General features: G+C 47.1%; 1 protein-coding gene and 1 long non-coding RNA gene across 5 annotated transcripts in view; both read left to right on the top strand.

The window, feature by feature from the left end:
- Positions 1 to 26,181, top strand: part of LOC105473204 (kazrin, periplakin interacting protein) — a 1,227,585-nt gene that overhangs the window by 871,473 nt on the left and 329,931 nt on the right. The gene's annotated exons all lie outside the window — the stretch shown is intronic.
- Positions 1,928 to 12,644, top strand: LOC139364325 (uncharacterized). The gene is made up of 2 exons (XR_011625977.1): positions 1,928 to 6,269; positions 10,756 to 12,644. It is a non-coding gene; the product is annotated as an uncharacterized lncRNA (long non-coding RNA).

Genomic DNA, 26,181 nt, shown 5'->3' with positions numbered 1-26,181 from the left:
GATACCACTAGGGTCTGAAATGAAATCAGAGCAGCCTAACTTCATCTCTTCAACTTCCCCAGGTCCAGGCATTGTGAATATAAAGAAGGGAACTTGTAGGTTTCGAATGTCTTCTTACTAAGGAGTTTGTTGAAAGAACAATTAATCTCTTTATCATAACTGGCTTGGCCACATTTCAATGCTGGAAAGAGAAGAAAAAAAAAAGCAACAGAACAAAACCTTTTGTATTTCTGCCAGCAGAAGGTAAGGGAGAGGCTTGTCATTTTGTGGACATTTTTGATTAAGTGTCCCTTTACCTTTTAATTTGTGCATTCAAGTTTCAGATCTTCTGCGGCAAGAGGGAGAAATTGTCACACATTGTCACACCTCGTTTGTCTGCCACAGGGTTGTGAAAGTTCAGCATCTGAGCTCAGAAGTTTGCAGAGAAAGGATTTCAAGGCCAGTGATTCTGCTCTGGATGACTTATAACTTAAACATCACCTAGCCTTGTTCTTCTGCTCCCAAGTGTCCACAGGAAATTAATAGTTACAATATATGGTATTTTTTCAGTGTTCACAAAGTGTACTCTAGCACTATGTGGTACAAAGAATTATGCATCAGCTCAGCCCATAGTTCTCAACACCTGCCTGTTCCTGCTTTCTCTTTAGTGTCTCATTTCTGAGCAATGGCTGAAGAAAGACAGCTGGCTACTGAAACCGGAAGGAAAGATTGGAATGTACTGGAAAGAACAAAGGAATTACAATCTAAGGACTGGGTTGGTTCAAGTCCCAGCTCTTCCACATACTAGCTCTGTGACCTTGGGCAATTTAGTCAACCCTTCTGAGCTTCAGTTTCCTTATCAGTAAAATGGCAACAGTAGCAACTACCTCCTAGAGTTTTATGGGGAAAAACAGATACACTTTATGGAGAGTGTGTAATGAAGTGTTATGCAAACATTAGACACTGGTTGTACTTTTATGATATGGAGGAGAGTCCAGGAATCAAAACTATTGCTTTTTAGGAAAACTGTTTGGCTAAAATCAATAGTTTGTTGTAGTAGTCCCCTGGCACTGTGAGGTCATGTGGTGGGAAATCAAGATCTCTCCTACGGGCCCAAGGATCTCTTTCAATGCCTTCTTGTGGGAGCACCTTCTACATCTTGGGTATGGGTTAATAATTCATTTTCCTGATTGTCCAGCCTATCCCAACCTATCCCAAGAATGGAGGCACAAGCATTGTGAGAGCAGAGATGTCAAAAGGCACATTCAACACCCAAGCTTATCCAAGCATCTGCCCGCGTCACATCAGCTAGTATCCCATTGGCCAAGGCAAGTCACAAAGCTAAAGTCAAGAGAGGGCATTGTGGTGGCTCATGCCTGTAATCCCAGCACTTTGGGGGGCCGAGGTGGGAGGATTGCTTAAGCCCAGGGTTAAAGACCTGCCTGGGCAACATAGTGAAACCCTCATCGCTTAAAAAAAAATTTTTTTTTTAAGAAAACAATTGTTCTAATTGTTTATATAACCTGTCTAATTGTTTATATAACCTGTCACCACTATTTGCTTTCTGTTTAAGAAGACTGAAGGAAGAGAAGGGAGGGAGGAAGGAGAGAGGGAGGAACACGTTTTGGTTAACAGTTACCCCATTGCATTGACTGGGATGTGTGGCAGGCTGAATCCCAAGTCCACGAACCCTGAAGTGGCATTTTGCACCCATGCTGTTGCCATAGCCACAACACAGGTAGATGGAGTGGACTTCACTGCCTCTTGTTTGTTTCTTTCTTTGTTTTTTGTTTTGTTTTGTTTTGTTTCTCTCTCTCTCTTTCCTTCCCCCCTCCCTCCCTCCCTCCCTCCCTCCCTCCCTCCCTCCCTCCCTCCCTCCCTCCCTCTCTTCCTTCCTTCCTTCCTTCCTTCCTTCCTTCCTTCCTTCCTTCCTTCCTTCCTTCCTTCCTTCCTTCCTTCCCTCCTTCCTTCCTTCCTTCCTTCCTTCCTTCCTTCCTTCCTTCCCTGACAGGCTCTTGCTTTGTCACCCTGGCTGGAGTGTAATGGTGCCATTATACCTCACTGCAGCCTCGACCTCCTGGGCTCAAGCGATCCTCTCACCTCAGCCTCCTGAGTAGCTGAGACTACAGGCACACAGCACCACACCCAACTTTTATTTATTTATTTATTTATTTATAGAGTTGGGGTCTTGCCATGTTGCCCAGGCTGCTGTCAACCTCCTGAGCTCAAGCAATCCGTCTACCTCAGCCTCTGTAGTAGCTGGGATTACAGGCATGTGGCACCAGGACCGGCTAATTTTTAATTTTTTTTTTTTTTTTTAAGAGATGAGGGTTTCACTATGTTACCCAGGCAGGTTTTTAACTCCTGGGCTTAAGCAATCCTCCCACCTTGGTCCTCCAAAGTGCTGGGATTACAGGCATGAGCCACCACAATGCCCTCTCTTGACTTTAGCTTTGTGACTTGCCTTGGCCAGTGGGATACTTGCTGATGTGTCGCGGGCAGAAGCTTGGATGAGCTTGGGGTGTTGAATGTGCCTTTTGACATCTCTGCTCTCACAGTGCTTGTGCCTCCATTCTTGGGATAGTTTGGGAAGCAGTCAGAGAGATTAGAGCCTCTGGGGAGACGGAGATGCTGAGGGCCTGCTTTGCCTTTCACATGATGAAAAGGTCCAGCTTCGCATGGGTTACTCTTCTGGGTCTGAAAATCTTTCTTGAGCTGGGTCATTTGAATCCAGAAAAAAAAAATAAAATGAAAGAGAAAGCATGAAAGTAAGAGAGAGCTGGAGAAAGAGGAGAGAGAGAGGAAGAGAGTGAGAGGTAGACTTTATTCCACCGTTCACCTGGACCAGGAATTAGTCCTAAGCTAACCTAGGCTACCCTGGACAATGAAGGGGATTTTAAGAAGGGAGGGAGAACTCTCTTGGAGATTGACTTTGGGCTTTGGCCTAGTTGAATCTTGTTAGATTTTAAATACAAAGCCATGGGGGAGGGGCACACACAGGGCAGCCACAGCAGGAGCTCGAGTTCCTATCTCAGCCTGGCTGTGCCAAGGCCTGACATTTCTTGTTTTGATAATTGATGTGGCCAAGTTGAAGCTTGTCACCGTGAGAGCATCGCACCATGGCTTTGGTAGTGCTGTGGCTATGTGAAGAGTGAGAAAAATCAATTTCCACTGTCCACGGAGGGTTGTTTGATTTATTACTGTTGGAAGAAGAAATTCTTTATCTCCCACCCCCTGTTGGAGAGGACTGTTTTACAGTCTGCTGTTAGAGAGGCTCTATAAAAGCAGCTATATTTGTGCAAATTTTGGTATTTTGATAACCTTCCTTGACTATTCAGAGGACGTTGAACACTCCCAATTTTTATAACCCTCATTTGTTTTTGATTAAGCAATTATAGGCACTAAAAGACAATCTGCAAGAGAGTGTGGCCAGCATACCTGCAGGATTATTTCGTGCCATAGGAAGCATCAGAGGGCTTTAATATTTCATGACCACTGGAAGGAGGAAGGAGGGGTTTGCTGGGAAAGAGCAGAGGATGCGATCTGGAGTCAGACTGGGGTTGGGATCCCAACTGCCATTGGAGAGCAGGTCAGTGTCCATGAGCCTCAGTTTCCTTTTCTGAACAATGGGTATGTGTAGCAGACAATACCATCCAGCTCCTCTTAGATCCCTTCAAGCCTTTTCTGGTGTACCACCCTTGCCTGCCTCGGTGTGCTTCTGCTTTTAACACCCTGCATTGTGGCTCCTCCTCCAAGACTCTCTCTTGGCCTCTGGGCCTCCTAGAACTTAAGTACCTGGGAATTAATGTCCCCTCAGGGCAGCCCTCCTCCTGTGACTGACCCTCTGTGAGTATGAAAAGCAGAGCTCCCTTGCCTCACCTCAGGACGCACCCCGAGGTGTAACTTACATTCCAGGTGGGTGTAACTTACACTCCAAGTTGGTTCAGGCTGAGGTTCCCCCAGGCACAACTTTGCCTGAAACCAACCAATGCTCACTTGGCTTCCCTTCCTTCCCTGACCTTCTTCTCACCCCCATTACTGGAAGACTCCTTAAAACATCACTTGGGCCCAAATCCTCATCTCAGGCTCTGCTTCTGAGAAACCCTCCCAAGATAGTAGACTGGTGGGTGCTCCTTGCCAATGTCTTACAAATTGTTTCATTAACTTTTATTCAGCACTTCAATGTGCAGGCATAGAATTAAATGGTTGAAATGCATTATCTCTTTTAAGATTGTGATGATAAAATAAGGTCTAAGGAGGTACTTTGCACAATGACTAACACATACCAGCAACTCGGCACTCACTGGCCCAGTTTGAACATGCTTGGGCTGCAATGTGGTGACAGGACTGGGGACAATCCAGCAGCCTCCTCTCTCTCCTTGGTCCCCTCCTGCCCCTTCCAAATTTTTCTCCACACAGCAGGCAGAGTAGTCTTTTAAAACATATCAATCAAATGTGTAAGACCCTCTAGTGGCTACTTGATTGCACATAGATATAAAATTCAGGCCAGGTGTGGTAGCTTATGCCTGTAATCCCAGCATTTTGGGAGGCCAAAGTGGGAGGATTGCTTGAGCCCAGGAGTTTGAGCCCAGCTTGGACAACATAGCAAGACCTTGTCTCTACAAATAAAATAAAACCCAAACTTCCTACCAATGGGGCTTAGCAAACTTTTTCTATAAAGGGCCAGATAGTAAATACATTACAGTTTGTGGACCTGACAGTCTTTATAGCAGCTGAAGCCTCTGCCCTTCTGGTGCTGAGGCAGCCATAGACAATATGAAAACAAATGGACATGGCTGTTTTCCAATAAAACTTTATTCATAAAGACAGGCAGTGGGCCAGATTTGGCCCACAGACTGTAATTTGGTGAACCCTGGTCTACAAAACAACTGAATAGGGAGGACCTTTCCTCCCTCACCAGCCAGCAGCCTCATCCTGACCCACCCTTCTCCCCAGTCATTTGCTCCTGCCACACTGGCTGGAGAATACCAGCACATTCCTGCATCAGGCTAGGTCTATGCCTACTGTTCCCTCTATCTGGGTCCAGGAGTCTCTTCCTGGAGCCCCCTGCCTTGCTGGCTCCTGCTCATCACTCAAGTGTCAGTTCAAATGCCAAATCCCACCTCTTCAAAAAGACATTCAAGAGCCTGCAGATCTGCTATGTCCCATCCCCCAAGTCCCTCTGTTCTCTATCACCTCAGTCATTAATTTATTCCCCTAGTCACCTGTTTGGGTTCTGCCCACCCTTTTGGAAAACAAGTTTCAACACTGATTCAGCATTCATCAGCAGCATCCTCAGCCCGTAGCACAGGGCCCAGCACCTAGTAGGTACACAATGAATGTTTGTTGATTAAATGGTCTCTGGGGATCCCCCGCCCCACTGCCCCCAACCACTCTCTTCTGTAAGAAGAGTTTTTGAACGATGGAAAGCATTAGAATATCAAGTGATTATCTTGGTTGTAAAGCAAACCTACAAAACCCTGAATAATCTTCCTTTCTTCTCCTTCCCTGTCAATTATGCAGTTAAACGGAACATCTCACAGGGGGATTTGCCTGAGCAAACCCTCACTTTTCTTTTCTCAGTTCCAAGCCTAAGACTGCTGACCTCCATTTTCAAGGCTAAAAACACCAAGAGGAAGGTGCTGTCTGAACGTGGCACTGAGATTACCCAGTTAATTAAAGAGGGATTTAGTAGTTACTTAACATCTGGGTGGCAGAGTTGTTTTTTTTTTTTTTTTTTTCTACTCAGCTTCAAAAAGGAAGCAGAAATCGTAATACGCCAACTCTGGCTGCAACAGATGCATCCTCCGTGTGACATGACCCTGCAGCAAGGCAAACCTCTTCTTCCCTGGGTTCCTTGGCTCCAAGGCATCTGAGATTTTTCATAAGGACACCTGTGACCTGCTTGGCAAAGCAAGCTCTGTGTCCTCAGGATGACAGTGGTTCCAGAAGTGCTTTGGTAACCGCTCCTTTTATTATGTCATATTGAGGGCAGTGATTCTTGAACAGCTGACATTGCCAGAGGGCCAAGGGACTTTGAGAGGTGGTCAGAGACATGGCTGCCATTCAATGGGGAAGGGCCTTGAATGCTATGCCAAGGGATGTGAGCCACATCCCGGCCAGGGAGTGTTGAGAGTTTGACCCCAGGGATGATGTTTGGCAGTAGCCATGAGGGAGGAAGGTGGTAGCCAGAAGCCCAAGTTGGAGCTTGTTCTAGGGCTTCAGGTAGCAGGCGGTGGGACCTTCCTGGCATGGTGGCATCAAGAAAGAAGAAGAGAAGCTAAGTTCAGGTGGGTTCACCCCACAGGGGCCATGGGCCAGATGGAGGCAGGCCTTGGCCTCGGCACTGGGAACTTGAAAACTTTGTTCAGTGCTGATGGCAACAATAATAATACCTACTTCTACGGGTTATTGAGATAGGTGCCTTTATTTAACTTATTTGTAACAAGTCTTTAGTGAACTTTTAAACACTCATCCGGTGACATTTCTGTAATGCTTCATTTAAATAAAGACATTCATAACTTGGCAGTCTGTGAACTTTCAATGGACTTTCTTCCCATCCTGGTGTGACACTGAATCTTGATCTTAGGATGGCTGTTGAGTAGCTCTAATAAGCAAAGTGGTAGGTATTGTGTGGCCAATACAGTAGTCATGCCAGTAGGCCAACGGCAGGTAAGAGCTGCCATTAGGAACGGGAGAGGGACCGTTCTGCATGCTGAAGGCAGGACTCATGTGAATGGCCGCAGTCGTACCCTACAGCAACTAGTTAAGGAGCTGTTTCCATCTCAGGCAAGCCCAGAGACCAGATGCTTGCAAGGAATTCCTCTTTCACCGTGTGTATGGTTTTGGATGCAAGCATCCCACTTTGGCTGGGTTAGAATGTCCTCCAGGATCCCACTCACCTGTGTTCTTGACCGGCCAGGGCCCCTGTGGGTAAAGTGAGCATCTAAATCAGTGCCCCCTACTGACGTTTGTGCCCGGCTACACCGTAGGAGAGAATAGAATTAGAGCCTTGCATTGCCGCCCCCGCCTCGCCTCGGAGTTTCACACAAAGGCATTGTTCTTCTGGGGCCTGATTTCAATTGCAGCGAGCACGGAATGATGCTTTAATCCTCTATAATTACTCAAGGCAGGAATCAGGCTAATGAACAAGTATAAATGGACAACTGGCCTTTTCCTTTGGAGTGGGAACGGATATCCTCCAATTATGATCCTTTGCCTAAGGGGGAAATGGGATGTAGATATTGACACTTGTTTTGTTTTATTTTATTTTTTATTTGAAATGGAGTCTTGCTCTGTGGCCCAGGCTGCAGTGCAATGGCGCGATCTTGGCTCTCTGCAACTTCCGCCTCCCGGGTTCAAGCGATTCTCCTGCCTCAGCCTCCCAAGTAACTGGGATTACAGTTGTGTGCCACCACACCTGGCTAATTTTTGTATTTTAGTAGAAACAGGGTTTCAACATGTTGGCCAGGATGGTCTCCAACTCCTGTACTCAAGTGATCCACCCACCTCGGCCTCCCAAAGTGCTGAGATTACAGGCGAGAGCCACCGCACCCCGCTTGACACTTGTTTTAAATTAATGTACTTGTTTACCTTCTTGCGGGTCAAATACATCAAAAGAAGTCACCAAGTGATGGTTTTCATTTACAATTTGGTAGGTGGGCCTCCTGGGAAAGACCTTCGGGAGAGTAGAATCCACATTCCCGGGCCACTGAGGTCTGGGACCTTGGGCCTTTGCATGGGCTGTGCATTCTGCTTCGGGCAACCTCCCTTCAGAAGCCCCCATAGCTGAATCCTTCCTTCTTCAGGTCTTGGCCCAACTGTCCCCTTCCCAATAAGCCTTCTCCTGGTCACCCTATTTAAAATTACAAACCACTCTCCACAACGTGGGTATTCTCTCCACAACGTGGGTATTCCTTCCCTGTCCCTTGTTCCTCTTTTTGCCAACCTTCTAACATAATATATGATTTACTGATTTATTCATCATATTCTTTGTTATCCGCCACTCCCCTGCCCCCCATAGAACATAAGGTTTTTAACAAGTCTTTTCTAACGGGTAGATATGGTTGCCTGTTTTGTTGACCCATGTGTCTTAAATGCCTGGAGCTCATAACAGGCACTCAGTAAACCTTAGTAGAACAAATGGCTGAAGAAATGAAGAGTTGGAGGGAGGGAACTGAATGAGTGCAGGATAGGAGGGCTGTAAGAAAGGTGTCACCATCCTTGAGGACAGTCACCTTCAGAGACCAGATCTGGACTTGCTCTGGCACCAGGCTGAGTAGAGAAATAGGCAGAGGCCAGAGGGAAGGATTTTAGTTTCATGAGTGCCTATCCTGTGCCAGTAAAACCCTGAGTGCTTTCTCTGTGTTATGGTCTTCAGTCCCCACAACAATGCTGCATACTGGATGTAATCGTCCTTATTTTATAGGTAAGGAAATGAGATTCAGAGAAGTCACATATTGCCTACGGCTATTGTGAGTAGCAGAACCAGGCTTGGAACCCTTTTCTAAATTGGCTCATCTGTTCTTTAAATACAAGTTTGACCTCCTCCTCCAGGCTCCAAGACTAGTGCTTCTCTCTCCACGATGCCGGGCTCCTCGGCCAGAGCACTGTTGGTATTTGGGGCTGGATCATTCATGGTTGTGGGGGCTGTCCTGTGCATGGTAGGGTGCTCAACAGCATGCCTGGCCTCTACCTACCAGATGCCAGTATCATCCTCCCCATAATATGACAACCAAAAATGTCTCCAGACATTGCCAAGTACCTCCTTGGAGACAAGGTCACCCTCAGTTGCAAACCACTGCTGTAGATGAAATAGAAGACATTCTCGTTGGCCCTCAGAGCCTTCAGAGAAGTAAGAAAGAGTTGTTGTTCAGGCCATCAGCTGGTCCAGCAGCCAGGGCCTCTTGGGTTGTCTCACTCTGGGGAAGGTATAGCCCAGTCTGGGATATGGTCCTTGTCTTCCAGATCTAGAACTTACTGGCCCTCAGAGGTGACGTTTCACTTGGACCGTGTTAGTGTGGACGATCTGAGAAGCAGCTAAGGTGGAATTTGGTGTGCAGAAGATGTATTGGGAGAAATGCCTGCAAAGGACATAGGAGAGACAGGGAGAGCCTTCAGCTCGGATGTGGGGCTGGTGCCTGAGAATGGAGAAGGGGAAGGAAGGAGTGTTGGTAGAAAGAGCCCCAGATCTCAGCGCAGCTCAGAGAATGCCTCAGCCAGGCTGATGGGGAGTCCTCAAGCCACAGTCACCTGTTAGAGGAATGGACTGCACTCATCATTTTTGACAGGAACAACCCAGGAGAACTGTGGTCTTGGTGGAACACAGGAGTGGTCACAGAAAGGAGGCAACTGAGCTGGCGGTCCATTGTGCTCAGGCAGCAGGCGATCTGGGTAACCCGCTGATGACACTCACACCAGAGGCCCGTCTGTGCTGAAGCAAATCAGCGCCAGCACTGCCAGCCACTGGCATCTGTCGCAGGGTGTGTCCGTGTTGTCTCAGTCAGGTGCCCACAAAAGCCAACCTTGAGATGAGGATTCAAGGGCACATGCATGTTTTGAGGAGGTGACGCCCATGAAACTCCAGTAGGTGAATAGGATAGTGAGACAGGAGAGGAAAACAGACAGTAAGGGGACATATGAGAGCAAGCTGCCACCGTGGACAACTGGAGCCAGTCCTGTGGGAGCTCCAGAAACTACAGGACACGGGTATATCTGGAGGTTTTCCAGTTGAGGGGCAAGGGAGCTGGGGTCTTCACTGGCCAACTCCCTAGTCACAGCTCCCGGGCTGCCTGAGTGGACATGGATGCTGGCAGCTGGAAGCCAGCTCCCAGTTGCACCATAATGGTAAGACCATTTGGCATCCCACATGCCCTGAACACTGACTGAGCTGCCCCAGAGGCTGGGAAAAGGCCTCAGGCAAAGCCACCAGTATTTGCAGAAAACAGAGTTCAGTGCCTGGAAGCCAGGGAAGAGATGCTGGCTGGCACACTGCAGGAAGAGAAAAGAAAGAAAAATATGGTAATCCTAGTATATTACAGAGCATATAATAAAAACATATTGCCTGGTGCCCTGGATCACAGAGAGGGGCCTTGGGGAGCTGGCTTGGTTCCACATGTTAACCGAGCATCTGGTATGCACTGGGTCGTGTGTGGGAAGACCAAGATGCTGAGGGCCAGTCCTCCCCCTGTTGGAGCTCACAGTCCAGTGGCATCGGCACGTGCAAACATTTATCCCACGATGGGAGGCAGTGTAGTGCGCTGTTGCCACGAACCACTCTGAACTTCAGTCTCTTCATCATAAACTGGAGATAACCTCTGGCTCCTCTTAGAATCACTGGGAGGACTCTGTGAGATGGTATCCTCAAGTGTCTCTCCCAAGCATTCACATACAGTAAACATTCAGTGCACTTTAGCTATCGTTCAAGCTTTTGGAGCTACAGTGGAGAAATGTATGTGGTCTAGGGGAAAATAAGGGCTGGAGGGACCACATCAATGGCAGGGAGTGGGACGAAATGGATGTCAGAGAAGGCTTCTCTGAAGATCTCTGCCCTGGTGCTGAATCTTAGCTGAGAAGGAATTATAGATCCTGGTCAGCAGCGAATGGGTGCACTTTCTGTTTTCCTTTGGATTTTACAGACCGTGGTGATTCAGGTTGGTTAAGGGTTAAACATCCTGTAAGCATTTCTACTGGGCTAGTTACTGTGGGGAAGGTTAGGATTAAGGAGGACTTCAGAGTGATTTGCCTAACAATAGCAACCTTCTTATCACCTCACAGTTGAAAATTCCCACCATTTATTGGAGCCTGTGCTGTTTTTCACCTGAGCTGAAGGCTGAGAGTGGGAGGGACTCCCCTGCAAATCCACAGCTGCAGAACAATGGGCCATGGCAGCTTTATCTGTAAGGCCAATACCAAGAGAGCCAGAGAAGCTGAAAAGAGATAACTTTGAATCCCATGGGGCAAGAATGCACCAAGCCGTTTTTTCCCAGGGGATTTTATTTAGCTGATGGGCAAAGTCTGAAAACTGGGTGCTTTCCCCATTGGAAGAACTCAATAAAATTATTTTGACTCAGTGCAAAGCCAAAATACTATCCCTAGGTCAAAGAGCTGGACTTGGAAGCCTGTTCCTCCTGGGAAGCCAGCTTGGAAGAGTGTCTTCGAGCAGTCAGACACCATAGGAAAGACCTCTATAGATGAATCTGCTGTGGGTGAGTGTCCTATCCACAGACCTTTCTTAGTTGGGTCCCTGTGGCCTGCAGCCCTGGGAGGGCTCAGTGGAGACCGGATGACAGGAGCAGGCACTACTTGGCTGACATTGAAAAAGCCTTAACAATTGATGTCTGAGGGTGACCACCTGAAAAGAGGACCTTGAGCTGCCAGAATGTGGAATACAGGGCTGCAGAGGGGAAAATAAATGTCATTTTCATTCCAGAGAATATTACTGAGGTGCCTGCAAAGTTCAATTTTCCTTTCCAAGCCCTTTATTCAACCTAAGGGCCAGGTTCAGGCACAAAAGGAACAGCTACGTGTTTTAGTTTTGATTTGGTCTTAATGCATGTGTATGTCACCGTCGAGATTTACATATTTCTTAATGACCAGAGAGCAACAATTAGAAACTCCAAGATCAGCTCTCGCTATGGTATGAATTTCTTCATCTGAGCTTTTTTTTTTTTTTTTTTTTTTTTTTTGAGACAGAGTCTTGCTCTGTCACCCAGGCTGGAGTGCAGTGGCAGGATCTTGGCTCACTGTAAGCTCCGCCTCCCGGGTTCACGCCATTCTCCTGCCTCAGCCTCCCAAGTAGCTGGGACTACAGGTGCCCACCACCACGCCCGGCTAATTTTATATATATATATATATATATATATATATATATATTTTTTTTTTTTTAGTAGAGACAGGGTTTCACCATGTTAGCCAGGATGGTCTCGATCTCCTGACCCTGTGATCCACCTGCCTCAGCCACCCAAAGTGCTGGGATTACAGGTGTGAGCCACCATGCCCGGCCCCCATCTGAGCATTTTTGTAAGAAACATAGATTTCTATTATAATCAGAATAAAACAATAAAGATAGAAAAAAGACCTGGGAAAGAGGACTCTATATGACTATTTTGAGACTATAGTTATTTGTTATAAATGAATTTGTGAAAATACTAATAAGACTGGTATTCGTGGAACACTTCTTGTGAGCCAGGCATCTCATGTGCCAAGATCAATATAATTTTGTAACAACTCTGTGACGTTGCCTGGGAAGGTAGAATTACCTTCATTTGATGCGTGTGGAAACAGAGGCTTGAAGAGTTTAAGTATCAAGACCTTGTGGTTAAATCAATGCTGCCTTAGGACGCGTTGCCTAAGACTGAATCCCTGCAGTCAAATGCAAGACAAACAAGATTTAAACAGACATAAGATTTCAAGTGGTCTCCACTTCCACTCTCCAAGGTCTCCCAGCCCTCCCTATTTTTCTTGTGAACCCCCTGGAGTGAGGGCACAGTTTGAGCATTTGCTATTAGATCCTCAAGAATAACAGCAGTTTCTTATGGACCTGTCAATAATCCTAGAGCTCACAGAATACCAACTCCAATGCCCATGGAAACCTGGCAGGTAATATAGGCCAGTGAAGCTGATTATGAGTAATGACTCAAAAGAGAGAGCTTGCCTCATCCAAAGTAAGCAGTTTCCACCAGTTCCAGTCAGTTGCAGTCCTGTATGGCCAAATGGTTTGCTTTTCAAGGGAAGCTGGAGATTTGCACCATGTGAAATGTCCCAATTTTTCAATCATCGGAAATTCATTCAAAATTTTAAAAAGTACCATCGCATTGGGTCGCATTTGACCAGTGTGCAGCTACCTCTTCCCGAGAGCCTTGCAGAATTCTTCTCAGCTAGTTGACTTTCCATAAAAGCTTTTGAGTTAATGAGTGAATTAATTACTAGGCAAAGAGCCCATTTGAAGGCTCAGCCCTTTAGACCTCCCTTTGCTGCCCATTCACAGAGATTGGAACCAAGCCCATCATCGCCAGCAGCAGGAAGCAGAGCACCTTTGAGTCTGACCCTGTCATCAGTCCTTCACTCTGATAAGCTTGGCGTGCTAGCTGCCGTGGACTTTTGCTTGGTCTAGGATCATCAACGTCAACTCCATCTGAATTGTAGAACCACGTTATTGGCTTGAGGAGGCTTGGAAAGTCCCCTGAGGGTAGGGAACTATACCTTGGTCAGATTTTTACCTTTTTTTTTTTTTTGAGACGGAGTCTTGCTCTTGTTGCCCAGGCTGGAGTGCAATGGCGCGATCTCAGTTCACTGCAACCTCTGCCTGCCGGGTTCAAATGATTCTCGTGCCTCAGCCTCCTCAGTATCTGGGATTACAGGCGTCTACCACCACACCTGGCTAATTTTGTATTTTTAGTAGAGACAGGGTTTCACCATGTTGGCCAGACTAGTTTCAAACTCCTGACCTCAGGTGATCCACCTGCCTCAGCCTTCCAAAGTCCTGGGATTACAGGTGTGAGCCACCGTGCCCGGCCTGCCCTTCCAGGTCTTACCAACAGAGGGCTCTTAGTGTCTAAGTGAGTGCGGGAAACTAACACTGGTCCTTCATTCGTTCTTTTACTCAGCAAACATGGATTGACCACCCTCTGTGTGCTGCCAGTGGGATTCCAGTGATAAATTACAGACCTGTGTATTGCTTACAATATGATGGGATAGGTAGATGTTGAAGAAGTAACTGAGAATGCTGGGTTTGGGACTGGGCTACAGGATCCTAAGTGTAGGAGTGTAAGTCAGCTTAGAGATCAGGGACGGCTCCTCTGAGCAAATGATGTGTAAACTGAACCCTGGAGGTTGAGCAGGGATAAAACCAAGTGAACAGTGGGAGCAGGATGTGCAAAGGTCCTGATGTAGACTGAACCAGGACCTCACAGAATAGTCCAGGGTGGCTGGAGCCAAGAAATCATGGGAAACAGTGGGTGGGTCAAGCTAGAGAGATGGTCGGGGTCCAGATCACTCTGCAGTTGGCCGTGGTGAAAGTTTGGACTTCAGCCTAAGGAGAAGAGAAAACCACAGAAGGTTTTAAGCAGGCATGGTGCCTGATGATTTGCATCCTAAAAGTTCTCTCTAGCTTCAGTGTGGAGAACTGATAGGACAGTCAAGAGTTGATGGGGAATCTCATTTTGAAGCTAATGTATGTATTCAGGCAAGAAGGAGGATGGTAGCTTGGACCAGGATGCTGTGATGGAGATGGGATAATGCCAGGGATATATGAAATACTCGAAAGGTAGAATCAGCATAGCTGGGTTGTTGATTGACTATGAGGGATGAGGGCAAGGGGGACGGCTGTTTTAGAAACTGTAAGGAGGTGATACTATTTGCTAAGATAAGGAATATGGGTGGTTCTGTGGCTGCACAATTCTTTGAGCCATCAGTTAGACTATGTGCGAATATCTTCCCCAGGGCAGTACACCACAGCAGCCCTGGGAGGAAGAGTGAGAGTGGGATTAGGGGCTGGAGAAACAAATTTAGTTTGGAGTTTAACAAAGAAACTAGCAAAATATCTCCAAAGTCCCAGTTGTCATTCTTCAATAGCCATCATACAAAAAGTGGTCAAAGTTAGGAAATTGAATTTTCAAAGACGTTAGGCCTTAAAAAGAACCAGGCCTCTGATGTTAAGAGAGAAACATGCATTTTCAATTGTTCAGAGATGACTAAATGGAAACAGTTCTCTTCACCTCCCCCAAACAGAAGCAGGAATTAACTTTGAGGCTGGAAAATGTCAATTTACTGAGAAAGGAGAGTAAGGGACCCAGGGAGACATCGAGGCCACATGCCCCAGCTCCTCATCCTACAGGTGTTCCCACATCCAGATGAGCTCACAATGACCGGATCTGCCCAAATTCGGGACACCCATCCATGTGATCTTACCCTTCTCACCATCCCCAATGTGGGAAGAGGGTGTGGGGTGAGCAGGAATGATTCGCTGTGATCATTGCCATATGAACAATATGCTATTACAGAAAACGAGGGCCCGAGGAAGAAAGAATTTTTTTTAATGCCTAATAAAGGGGTAGAAGTACTGCCCCGAACTCCTGTAAAAGAATGTTCCAAGGCGAGATGAGACCAAGGATATAAAATTGTTCTGGTTTTGAAAACAAAGATGCCAAGACGGCAGGCAGCATCTTTGGGCTGCAGGAGACTTAAGGAGGTGAGAAAGAAGCAATTGCTAATCTTTCTAAGATGACAAAAATATCTAATCCAGTGGAGGATGGAAAACCATGATCAGGTCCTAATGGGTCTAAATGACTTTCTCTGAGTCTTTGAATATTTCCCTTCTTATCTTGCACTTGGCATTTTTCTCAATGAGGGTGTCCCTTTTGGTTGGGGAACAAGAGTCTAGGATAGGCCTGGGTGCGGTGGCTCATGCCTGTAATCCCGGCACTTTAGGAGGCCAAGGTGGGCAGATCACCTGAGGTCATGAGTTTGAGACCAGCTGGCTAACATGGTGAAACTCCGTCTCTACTAAAAATACAAAAATTAGACGTGGTGGCGGGTGCCTCTGATCCCAGCTACTCGGGTGGCTGAGGCAGGAGAGTTGCTCGATCCCAGGGGGGCAGAGGTTGCAGTGAGCTGAGACCATGCCATTGCACTCCAGCCTGGGGATAGAGCAAGACTGTCTTAAAAATAAATAAATAAATAAATAAATAAATAAATAAATAAATAAATAAATAAAATAAAATGCCTAATGAAAGGGTAGAAATACTGCCCCGAACTCCTGTAAAAGTATGTTCCAAGGAGAGATGAGATCAAGGATATGAAATTGTTCTAATTTTGAAGACAAAGATTCCAAGACAGCAGGCAGCATCTCTGGGCTGCAGGAGACTTAAGGAGGTAGAAAAAGAAGAAATTGATGCTCTTTCTAAGATGACAAAAATATTTAATCTGGTGGAGGATGGAAGACCTTGATCGGGTCCTAATGGGTCTATAACAGGCTTTCTCTGAGTCTTTGAATATTTCCCTTCTCATCTTGCATTTGCCATTTTTCTCAATGAGGGTGTCCCTTTTGGTCGGGGAACAAGAGCCTAGGATGGGCCTGGGTGTGGTGGCTCATGCCTGTAAACCCGGCACTTTGGGAGGCAGAGGCAGGAGGATCGCTTGAGCCCAGGAGTTTGAGACCAGCCTGGGCAACATAGTAGGACCCCTGTCTCTATAAAATATTTAACAATTAGCCAGGAGTGGTGGCATGCACCTGTGGTCCCAGCTCCTCAGGAGGCTGAGGTGGGAGGATCCCTTGAGCCCAAGAATTTGAGGCTGCAGTGAGCTATGACTGCACCATGGCACTCCAGCCTGGGTGACAGAGCAAGATCCTGCACCACCACCCCTGCCCCAATCACCTAATACATTTAAAAAGATTGAAAAGGAAAAAAACAAGGTCCTTCTTGGATGCTAAGTGAGGGAGTGAGCTTGTGAAGAATGTTTGTTGACTGAGCAATGACAGAGGATCACAGCACCCTTGACCTGCCAGGTCACCTGATCTTCTCACAGAGACACAGGTGGCTCCCGACTCAGACAATATTTGAAGCCTTGAAAAGCCTTTGCTGCATGTCCACGCATATCTAGAGTGGGCTTGAGACCCCATTCCTTAGGGTCCGCTATTTCTAACCATGGATTGATCTTAAGAGCACCAAGGCCTAGCTCTGAAGGTCACATTCCTCAACACAGACCTTTCTCTACCAAGAAAGAGAAAGCTGTGAATTTTCCCCCAGAATTTTCCACTAGGGCATACCACATTGGCCTTCTGTGCGCTTGGGTTTCCCGTGCCTGGGGTGTGAGGGGCCCAGGCAGCTTCTGCGCAGTTGAGTCGTCTCCCTGCCATGGTTCCCCATTAGCCAGGAGGATGCTATGAATGTCCACAGGTGGCCTCTTCATAGGGGTCTCAGGAAATGGGCATTTGAGGGTCAGGTGGGTGACCTGGTCCCCCACAAAGGTAGCATCTGGTGGAGCGACAAGGTTGACCTCTCCTGCGGGTGGAAGAAGCTTGGAGATTAGAGCTGCCTGCTCCTCCTTTTGGAGCCTTTAACAGTTATCCTTAGCTGGGCGCGGTGGCTCACGCCTGTAATCCCAGCACTTTGGGAGGCCGAGGTGGGCGGATCACGAGGTCAGGAATTTGAGACCATCCTGGCTAACACCATGAAACCCCGTCTCTACTAAAACTACAAAAAATTAGCCGGGCGTGGTGACGGGCGCCTGTAGTCCCAGCTACTCGGGAGGCTGAGGCAGGAGAATGGCGTGAACCCGGGAGGCGGAGCTTGCAGTGAGCCGAGATCGCGCCACTGCACTCCAGTCTGGGCGACAGAGCGAGACTCCGTCTCAAAAAAAAAAAAAAAAAACAATTATCCTCAGGACAAAGATGGCCCCCACACATCTGGAAGAGATCTGATACTGAGATCCCGCTAGTCACGAGGTGAGCTATACAGTGAGACTGTGGCACACAGTGGTGGCGTGTGAGAAGACCACCCCCCCAATATACCTCCCACCTCACCTGCCCACGATGCCACTGCTTCAGATGGCTTTCAACAAAGCCCTCCACTCCATGGGGTCTCCCTTCTTGTAGCATTTTCAACTCTGCATCAAGTCAACTCTGCATTAAGCTGTGACACATAAACACCCCCGAGGGAGGAAGGCCCTTCCAGAGTGGTCACTGGAAGGCAAAAGGGCGTGGCCTCCCCAAATCTCAGCTCCCTCATCTGAGATGGTGGGAAAGATGATGTTGCCTTTCCAGAGCCATAGGGAGTTGGAAATGAGGTCAGGTACCCGCCATCCGGTTCTCCTCCTTCCTCTCCTAAAACGCTGCAGCCACCATAGCCGGTGCCTCAGTGCAGCCAGTTTCCTGTTGGCGTCACTTAGCCTGGCAGTGCTGCTAATGAGGCCTCTGTGGCCTGGGCTTCCGGGGCTGCCATGTCGAATGAACTCAGCCTTCCTGGGAGCTGCGGCAGGTCCCAGCCCAGGCCAGGCCTGCTATCCTCCCCTCCAAAGAAAATACCATCTTTCCAGGACTGATGGTGCCGAGGGAAGCTTGAAGGAAACAGGCAGGGAAGACCTGTCAACACTAATTAGAAAAAAGTGGTTCTCGCCGCCAAAGCCCTCCAGCCCATGGCTGCTGCCAACCAGGGCACCCTTGTGGGCCGTTCACCTGAGCTACCGCCATTTTCAACTCTGCATTAAGTCATCCAAGGATCCAGGAGCCCCAGCACTAGCAAAAGACCCCACGTGTTTTCTTTTCCAGCACTGACAGCTCTTACCTCTTCCCTAAGCCTCGACTTTTCTTTCTCTTCTCTTTCACCCCTGTGTCCCCAAGAGGCAGTTTAGGGGGGAAACTGGTGTTAGAGTCTGACAGAAAGTAGAACTCCAGCTCTGTGGTCCCAGGTTTGTGGACTTGGCAGGTCGCCTCTTTGGGCCTCACTTCTTTTCTCTGTAAAATGGGATCATAATGCCAACCCCGCAGACTCGTTAGGGGGATTCGAAAACCCCTTTCCCAGTGCCCTGAACGTACAGAGACTCAGCATACAAATGGTTCTCTGCTTATCTCCTCGCTGTCCCCTTCTCACACCCACACTCACCCTCAGAATGCTTACTTTTTCTGGTTCTTGGTTCTTGAACAGATTTTTTGTTTTTGTTTTTTGAGATGGAGTCTCACTCTTTCGCCCAGGCTGGAGTGCAGTGGCGCAATCTCAGCTCACTGCAAGCTCCGCCTCCCAGGTTCATGCCATTCTCCTGCCTCAGCCTCCTGAGTAGCTGGGACTACAGGTGCCTGCCACCACGCCTACCTAATTTTTTGTATTTTTAGTAGAGACAGTGTTTCACCTTGTTAGCCAGAATGGTCTCGATCTCCTGACCTCATGATCCGCCCGCTTCGGCCTCCGAAAGTGCTCGGATTACAGGCGTGAGCCACTGTGCCCAGCCCTGAAGTAGGCATTTCTTTATTCCTTTAATCTGATGAAGAAATTGAGGCTCTGAGAGATGCCTCATGATATATAGCTAATGAGAGTACTAATAAGAGGTCTAGCTGACCCCAGTGCCCTTGGGTATAAACACCATGAAATACAACTTCCCCCTCCGAGGGCTTCCTCATGCTTCCAGAATCAACGCGAAGCCCAATTCTATGCCCCATGTGACTCCCACAGGGCCCAGCCCTCCTTACCTCTCCAACCTCACCCAGCATCTGCTTCCATCTCTCCTTCTTAGGACCTCCTTTGTGTTCCCTGAACTAGCCAAGCATGTTCAAGTACTTTGCAATTATTACTCTTCCTTCTTGGAACTCTCTTCCCTCAGACGTCCTCATCACTGCCTCCTCGTTGTCACAGAGTTTCAAGCATCCCAGGGGGACTTTTCCTGCTCCTTGCCCAAAGCAGCCCCTTCTAGGCACTACCATGACCTGGTGCTCTTTTGTCTTCATCAAAACACTTTTCCAGGGCTCAGTGTGGTGGCTGACACCTGTAATTACAGCACTTTGGGAGGCCGACGTGGGAGGATTACTTGAGGTCAGGAGTTCAAGACCAGCCTGGCCAACATGGTGAAACTCTCTTTGCTAAAAACAGAAAAATTAGCCAGGCATGGTGGCGGGTGCCTGTAATCCCAGCTACTCAAGAGGTTGAGGCAGGAGAATCACTTGAACCCAGAAGGCAGAGGCTGCAGTGAGCCAAGATCACACCACTGGACTCCAGTGTGGGCAACAGAGCGAGACTCCGTCTCAAAAACAAAACAAAAATCACTTTTTCAGAGCTGAAATGATCGTATCTGTTCATTTATCTAGTACATGTTTATTCCTTTCTCTTCCTGCTCCCACCCAATGCAACGTGAGCTCCTTGAGGCCCAGAAGGCCACCTGTGTTGTACTCTGGTGAGTCAGCAGTGCTAATAAAGACTGAGCATGCACCTAACCTTCCTCTTGGTTCTGCAGCAGAACTTCCAAGTTTGGTCAGAAACCTTTGGTTAAGACCCTTGTAAATGACAATGTGATTTCACCCAGCTACAAACTGCTTATGTAACTTCAGCCCAGAGGAACCTGTGAGGACAAAGTCTCTTAAGGGTGCTCCCGAAGGCAGCTGAATGCTGTCAGCTGAAGAATCACAATTTAGAAGGCAGAGCTTCTTTTCTTATCAGGGTTACAGCCTGCAGGATGGCCGTCTCCCAGCCTGGGAAGCCTTGCATTTCAAAGAAGAAGGGGCAAGACGGGAATTTAGGCTGAACAGTTCAGCTAAGTATATGACTTTAGCAGGTTATAGGACAAATGATGACTATTCCCAAAGGCAGGGCACGCACATGCCTAGTAAGCAAGCATGCATGTTACATATGTCCGGTGTTCACTTTCGGATGGAGACTTACATTTATTTATTTATTTATTCATTTATTAAGTGAAAGCAAGCTTATTAAGAAAGTAAAGGAATAAATGGCTACTCCATAGGTAGAGCAGTGGCTTGAGCTGCTTGACCAAGGATACTTATTGTTACTTTTTGATTATATGCTAAATAAGGGATAGATTATTTTGAGTTTTCCAGGAAAGGGGTGAGCAATTCCCAGAACTGAGGGTTCCTCCCCGTTTTAGACCATATAGGGTAACTTCCCAATGTTGCCATGGCATTTGTCAACTGTCACGGTGCTGGTGGGAGTGTCTTTTAGCATGCTAATTCATTATAATTAGCGTATAATAAGCCATGAGGACAAGCAGAGGTCAGTCTCGTCGCCATCTTGGTTTTGGTGGGTTTTGGCCGGCTTCTTTACTACAAACTGTTTTATCAGCAAGGTCTTTATGGCCTGTATCTTGTGCCAACCTCCTGTCTCATCCTGTGACAACGGAGTGCCTTAACCTTCTGGGAATGCAGCCCAGTAGGTCTCAGCCTTATTTTGCCCAGTCTCTATTCAAGATGGAGTCTCTGAGACTTAACATTTAAATGCATTAAAATTAGGCTGTCTCCATCAAAAGTGACACAGAGGACACAAAAGCATCCTGCATGCAGCCTCCGTAAACCAGCCAGAAACATTTATAGTTGGTGGTCTCTTATCAGGAAGGAATGCTGGTCAGTTGTTGTGTCAAAACCACGAAAGGAAGGGGAGCCTGGCCACTCATCCAAAAAGCCTGCTTTCTGTTTAACCCTTAGGAAAAAAAGAAAAAAAAGCATCTAATGGTAGTTAGAGAGGAAGGGGACATCATGAGGCATGCCTCCCATCCCGTCAGGGCAGGGAACTCTGCTTGTTATGTTTCTCTGGGTTCCCTTGGCCAAGAGGAGATCCGTTCAGTCCATAGGGGAGCTTAGGATTTTATTTTTGTTTCTCAGTACTAATGCGACCTCCGCTTTTGCTCACAATTCCTCATCCCCACAAGATCCTCAGAAAACCCCCAAGGTGCACACACGTGACAGGTACTGGTTATCCAATGTTTCAGTTCTCTTTTGCCACGTAATAACCCCTAGTTTTTTTAATGCCATCCGTGGGACTCTGCTTGATAACAACCCCAAAATTTAGTGGCTTAAAAAAACAATCGTTTTTATTTGCTCAGAATTCTGTAAGTCCAGAATTCTGGTAAAGCTGGGCTGGGTTTTTCTGATCACGTGGAGCCGGCAGGCACTCTCATGAGATTGCATTTGGACAGCAGCTGGGCTGAGATGTCCAAGGCAGCTTCACTGGTGGGTCTGGCACCTGGGTGGGAACACTGGGAGCCTGAGGCCTCTCTCTTTCTCTCTGCACCTGGCTCTGGTCATGTGACTAGCTTGGGCTCCTTTTTCGTGAATCTGAAGAGTGAGTGTTTCCATGACACAGGTGAAGCTGCAGACCTTTTAAGGCTCAACCTGAAATTTACCCAGTGTCACTTTCTCTGTTCCACGAGACAGGGCCCACCCAAATCCAAGGTCAGGAAATCCCTCTACCTCTCCACAGGCCACATGGCAAAAGACCATGTGCCATGTAGAATGGGAAACATCGTTGCAGTCATCTTTGGACAAATAGCCCACCAGATCCAGTTCCCAGATTCGTTTGGCAAACTAGACTTCTGGACTCTTGCGAACCACAGAATTTATGATTCCTACACATGCTGCCACTAGCAGGCAGCGTGGGCTCCCCGGCTTCTCTTTGGGGCTTTTCTGAAGCCTGCAGGCTCCCAGCCCTTGGCATTGGAGGGTAGAGCCAGAAGCTTCCTGGGGCACCCCCATATCTTCCCCAGCCTTTGCACGTGCAGGCCTCTTGCATGACAAATGGCTTGCCCTTTGCTGCTCATGAATATATTTACTTCTTCTGAATTTAAGAACCATAATGGATTGACATGAGCCCCTGACCTCGCAGAAATACTAAACAAATGAGATGTAGGTCTGTAGGGCAATTGCTTTCTTCTTTATTTCCTGGGCTGATTACTATTGATTATCTGCTGTGCACTTTGTTAATTTCCTGTTGACAGGCTCTCTTCTATGAACAGTTCCTGGGAAAGGTTTGGCTTTATTATTTTTTCCTGGGATTAGGGCTCAGTGTATTCTAAACAACCCCATTATTCAGCAGAGAATTTGTTCAACTTTCTTTTCTTGGCAGCCGATCTACCAGTGACCTCTCCCAAGTGAAGTGACATGCAAACAAGACACAAAAAGTTGACTCCCCTTTAAGAAATATTGCAAGGCTAGTGATGGGTATACATTCTCTCCTGCGTTACTGATGCTAATTGCAGTGTACCTGGGGTTAATGATGATTTTGCAATAACAGGTAACATTTCACTTGTGTCAGGCTCACTGCTAAGTGCTTGACAAGCTTTATCTCATTAATTCCTCCCAACAAGCCCAAGAGGTATGCCTTGATATGATTCCCAGGTATTGTCTGAGTCCCAAGGGAGAGCTTTAGAATATGGAAAGGTTTTAGGACATCAGAACCAATTTTGAGCTAAACATGTTTCTTCTTTAGGGCTTTTGAATTTGCTGTTGCCTCTACCTCAAAGCCTTCACCCAATCTTTGCTCTGTGTGTGGCCCCTCTGGCTTGTCCTTTGGGGGTCTTGGCTGAGATGTTACATCTTCAGAGAGGCCCTCCCTGTCTCTTCCCAGCCTCCCTTCTCTCCTGCTTTATCTCATTCCTAGCGCATCTCTCCAGCAGGCATTTGGAGGTTGAGTGTCTCCTCCACTCAGGAATGTGTGGGGGAGCTAGTTTGTGGGTTCATTTACTATTGCATTAGCCCAAAAACAATCTGTTGAATGAATGGATGAGCCATGTCCTCCCACTCACTGCCTGGATGGCCTTGGCAAGTTGCATAAAGTGTCAGAGCCTCCGGTTTCTCCTCTGTCAAATGGAGATAGTAATTAGAACCTGCCCCATAGGGTTGGTGTGAAAATTAAGCAAGATGCTGGCCAGGCGCGGTGGCTCACTCCTGTAATCCCAGCACTTTGGGAGGCCGAGGCGGGCGGATCACAAGGTCAGGAGATCGAGACCATGATGAAACCCTGTCTCTACTAAAAATAGAAAAAATTAGCCGGGCGCAGTGGCGGGCGCCTGTAGTCCCAGCTACTCGGGAGGCTGAGGCAGGAGAATGGCGGGAACCCGGGAGGCGGAGCTTGCAGTGAGCCGAGATTGCGCCACTGCACTCCAGCCTGGGCGACAGAGCAAGACTCCGTCTCAAAAAAAAAAAAAAAATTAAGCAAGATGCTATAAATAAACTTCTTAGTTCTTTCTTGGGACCTAGGCATTTCACAGTTAAGACAAAGTACTATTCTACAGGCTATGGATGAAGAAGAATGAAATAAAAAGTACCAAATGCTTAGCATGGCACCTGGCACACTGTGGACACTAACAGGTGATGATTGTGTATGATTTTCCTTCTGATATTGTAGGGACAATGAGTAATGATCACCAGCCTGCAGTGGATTGAGTCCTGAGCTCCACTATCGACTGAGGTATAAACTGATAAAAGTTAAAAGTTCAAAATGTTTTTTATCTCGACTTAGAAATGGAGGAGAGAAGCAGCAGAGGTGTTTGGAAATAGCAAAATCCCTCCTGCACTCGCAGCTGGAGTTACCGGACCCTAGAGGGTGCCGAGTGGAGGCGGGGGGCGGACACTGAAGGCACCAAGAGTAAATAACATTAAAAGGCATGAACCTCGGCCGGGTGCGGTGGCTCACGTCTGTAATCCCAGCACTTTGGGAGGCCAAGGCAGGCAGATCACGAGGTCAGGAGATCGAGACCATCTTGGCTAACACGGTGAAACCCTGTCTCTACTAAAAATACAAAAAATTAGCCGGGCGTGGTGGCGGGCACCTGTAGTCCCAGCTACTCGGGAGGCTGAGGCAGGAGAATGGTGAGAACTTGGGAGGCGGAGCCAGCAGTGAGCCGAGATGTCGCCACTGCACTCCAGCCTCGGTGACAGAGCAAGACTCTGTCTCAAAAAAAAAAAAAAAAAAAAAAAGACATAAACCTCACTTTCAAGTGCTAAGAAATCATACCCCCATTTAAAAATGTCCTTTCAGGTGCCAGATTTTAAAATGAATTACTGTGTTTTCTAAGCCCAGGGTCAACTTCAGAAGGGGATATTTACAACTATAAACATGTATGCTTGAGCAGCCTTTACAAATGCAAATTGAACAGCTGGAATTTGGCCTCATTTATAAGAGCAAACGAAGATGTTGAAAACTGAGGGGTCCAGATAGGAAGGGACCTTCTCAGTTCTTAAATTCAGGGTTGCAATGTAACTGACTTAGAGGCCAGTCAGCACCTCCTGTAATAATTTGTACCTTTAAAACCCATCAAGAGGCCGGGCGCAGTGGCTCACGCCTGTAATCCCAGCACTTTGGGAGGCCTAGATGGCAGCCCAGGAGTTCAAGACCAGCCTGGGCAACATAGGGAGACCCCTGTCTGTACAAAAAAAAAAAATTAAAAATTAGCTGAGCATGGTGGCGTGTGCCTGTGGTTCCAGTTACTCAGGAGGCTGAGGTGGGATCATCATCTGAGCCTGGGGAGGTCAAGGCTTCCGTGAGCTGTGATGGTGCCACTGCACTCCAGCCTGGACAACAGAGTGAGACCCTGTCTCAAAAACAAAACAAACAAAAATATCAAAGAGTGAATGACAAACTCTTTGAGCCTCAGTTTCCTCATCTGTGGAATATGAATAATAACAGCCTCTACCTCACAGTGTGTTGATTAATTAGATAATTCATGAGAAAATAATGCATGAAAAACAGTACAATCTCTGGTACATAAGCATGCTCAACAAAAGGAAGCTATTGTTATTTTTAAATTAATGTGAATTCAGCCCCCAATCATAAAAAACCATCAATAATTGATGGTTCATATACGGACTGAACTTCACGATCCATGTTCTGTTTATTTCAATTATGACTCCACCACTTAGAGTTCTGTATCTTTCAACAAGTTCTATCACCTCCCTGAGCCTCAGTGTCCTCATCTGTAAAATGGGCATAAGAATGGGACCTGCCTCTCAGATCTTTTGTAAGGGTTTACAATAGTATCTGACACATATAAAGAATGCCCTATATGTGTTTGCTATTATTAGCATCAAAATTATGACTAGTAGGAACTAGCAGTTATTTCTAATGCCGAAGATGGGACTTCCACCCTCTTTAGGCAAAAGTATTGATCGATAGGTGAGCAGCTGCTAATGGATGATTCTTAGCTCCTCATTGAAATGCACCTCCCGGCTGGGTGTGGTGGTTCATGCCTGTAATCCCAGCACTTTGAGAGGCAGAGGCGGGCGAATCACCTGAGGTCAGGAGTTCGAGACTAGCCTGGTCAAGATGGTGAAACACTGTCTCTACTAAAAATACAAAAATTAGCCCGGTATGGTAGCATGCACCTATAATCCCAGCTACTTGGAAGGCTGAGGCAGGAGAATCGCTTGAACCCAGGAGGCAGAGGTTGCAGTGAACCAAGATCGCACCATTGCACTCCAGCCTGGGCAACAGAGCAAGACTCCACCTCAAAAAGAAAGAAAAAAAAAAAAGAAAAAGAAAAAGAAATGCACCTCCTATACAAACTTGGACCATGCTTAAAGTGTGTTCCTTCATTTTAGTAATTGAAGAGGCTTATAAAAGCAGTAATAAATATACCTCAGTTTCTATGGAAGCAATTATCTAATTAGGTTTTCCCTTTAATCAAAGGAGTACAAATTTAGGAACTCTTCCTATGTTTCCTGATTAAGGCCTTTTGTGGTTTTCCTGAGTTGCTGGAGGAATCCCAGGGCAA

Source organism: Macaca nemestrina, chromosome 1 (assembly GCF_043159975.1).
Source record: "Macaca nemestrina isolate mMacNem1 chromosome 1, mMacNem.hap1, whole genome shotgun sequence".
NCBI classification, from domain to species: Eukaryota; Metazoa; Chordata; class Mammalia; order Primates; family Cercopithecidae; genus Macaca; species Macaca nemestrina.
Note: the sequence above shows the minus strand (reverse complement) of the source record. Positions and strands in the feature narration are given on the sequence as shown.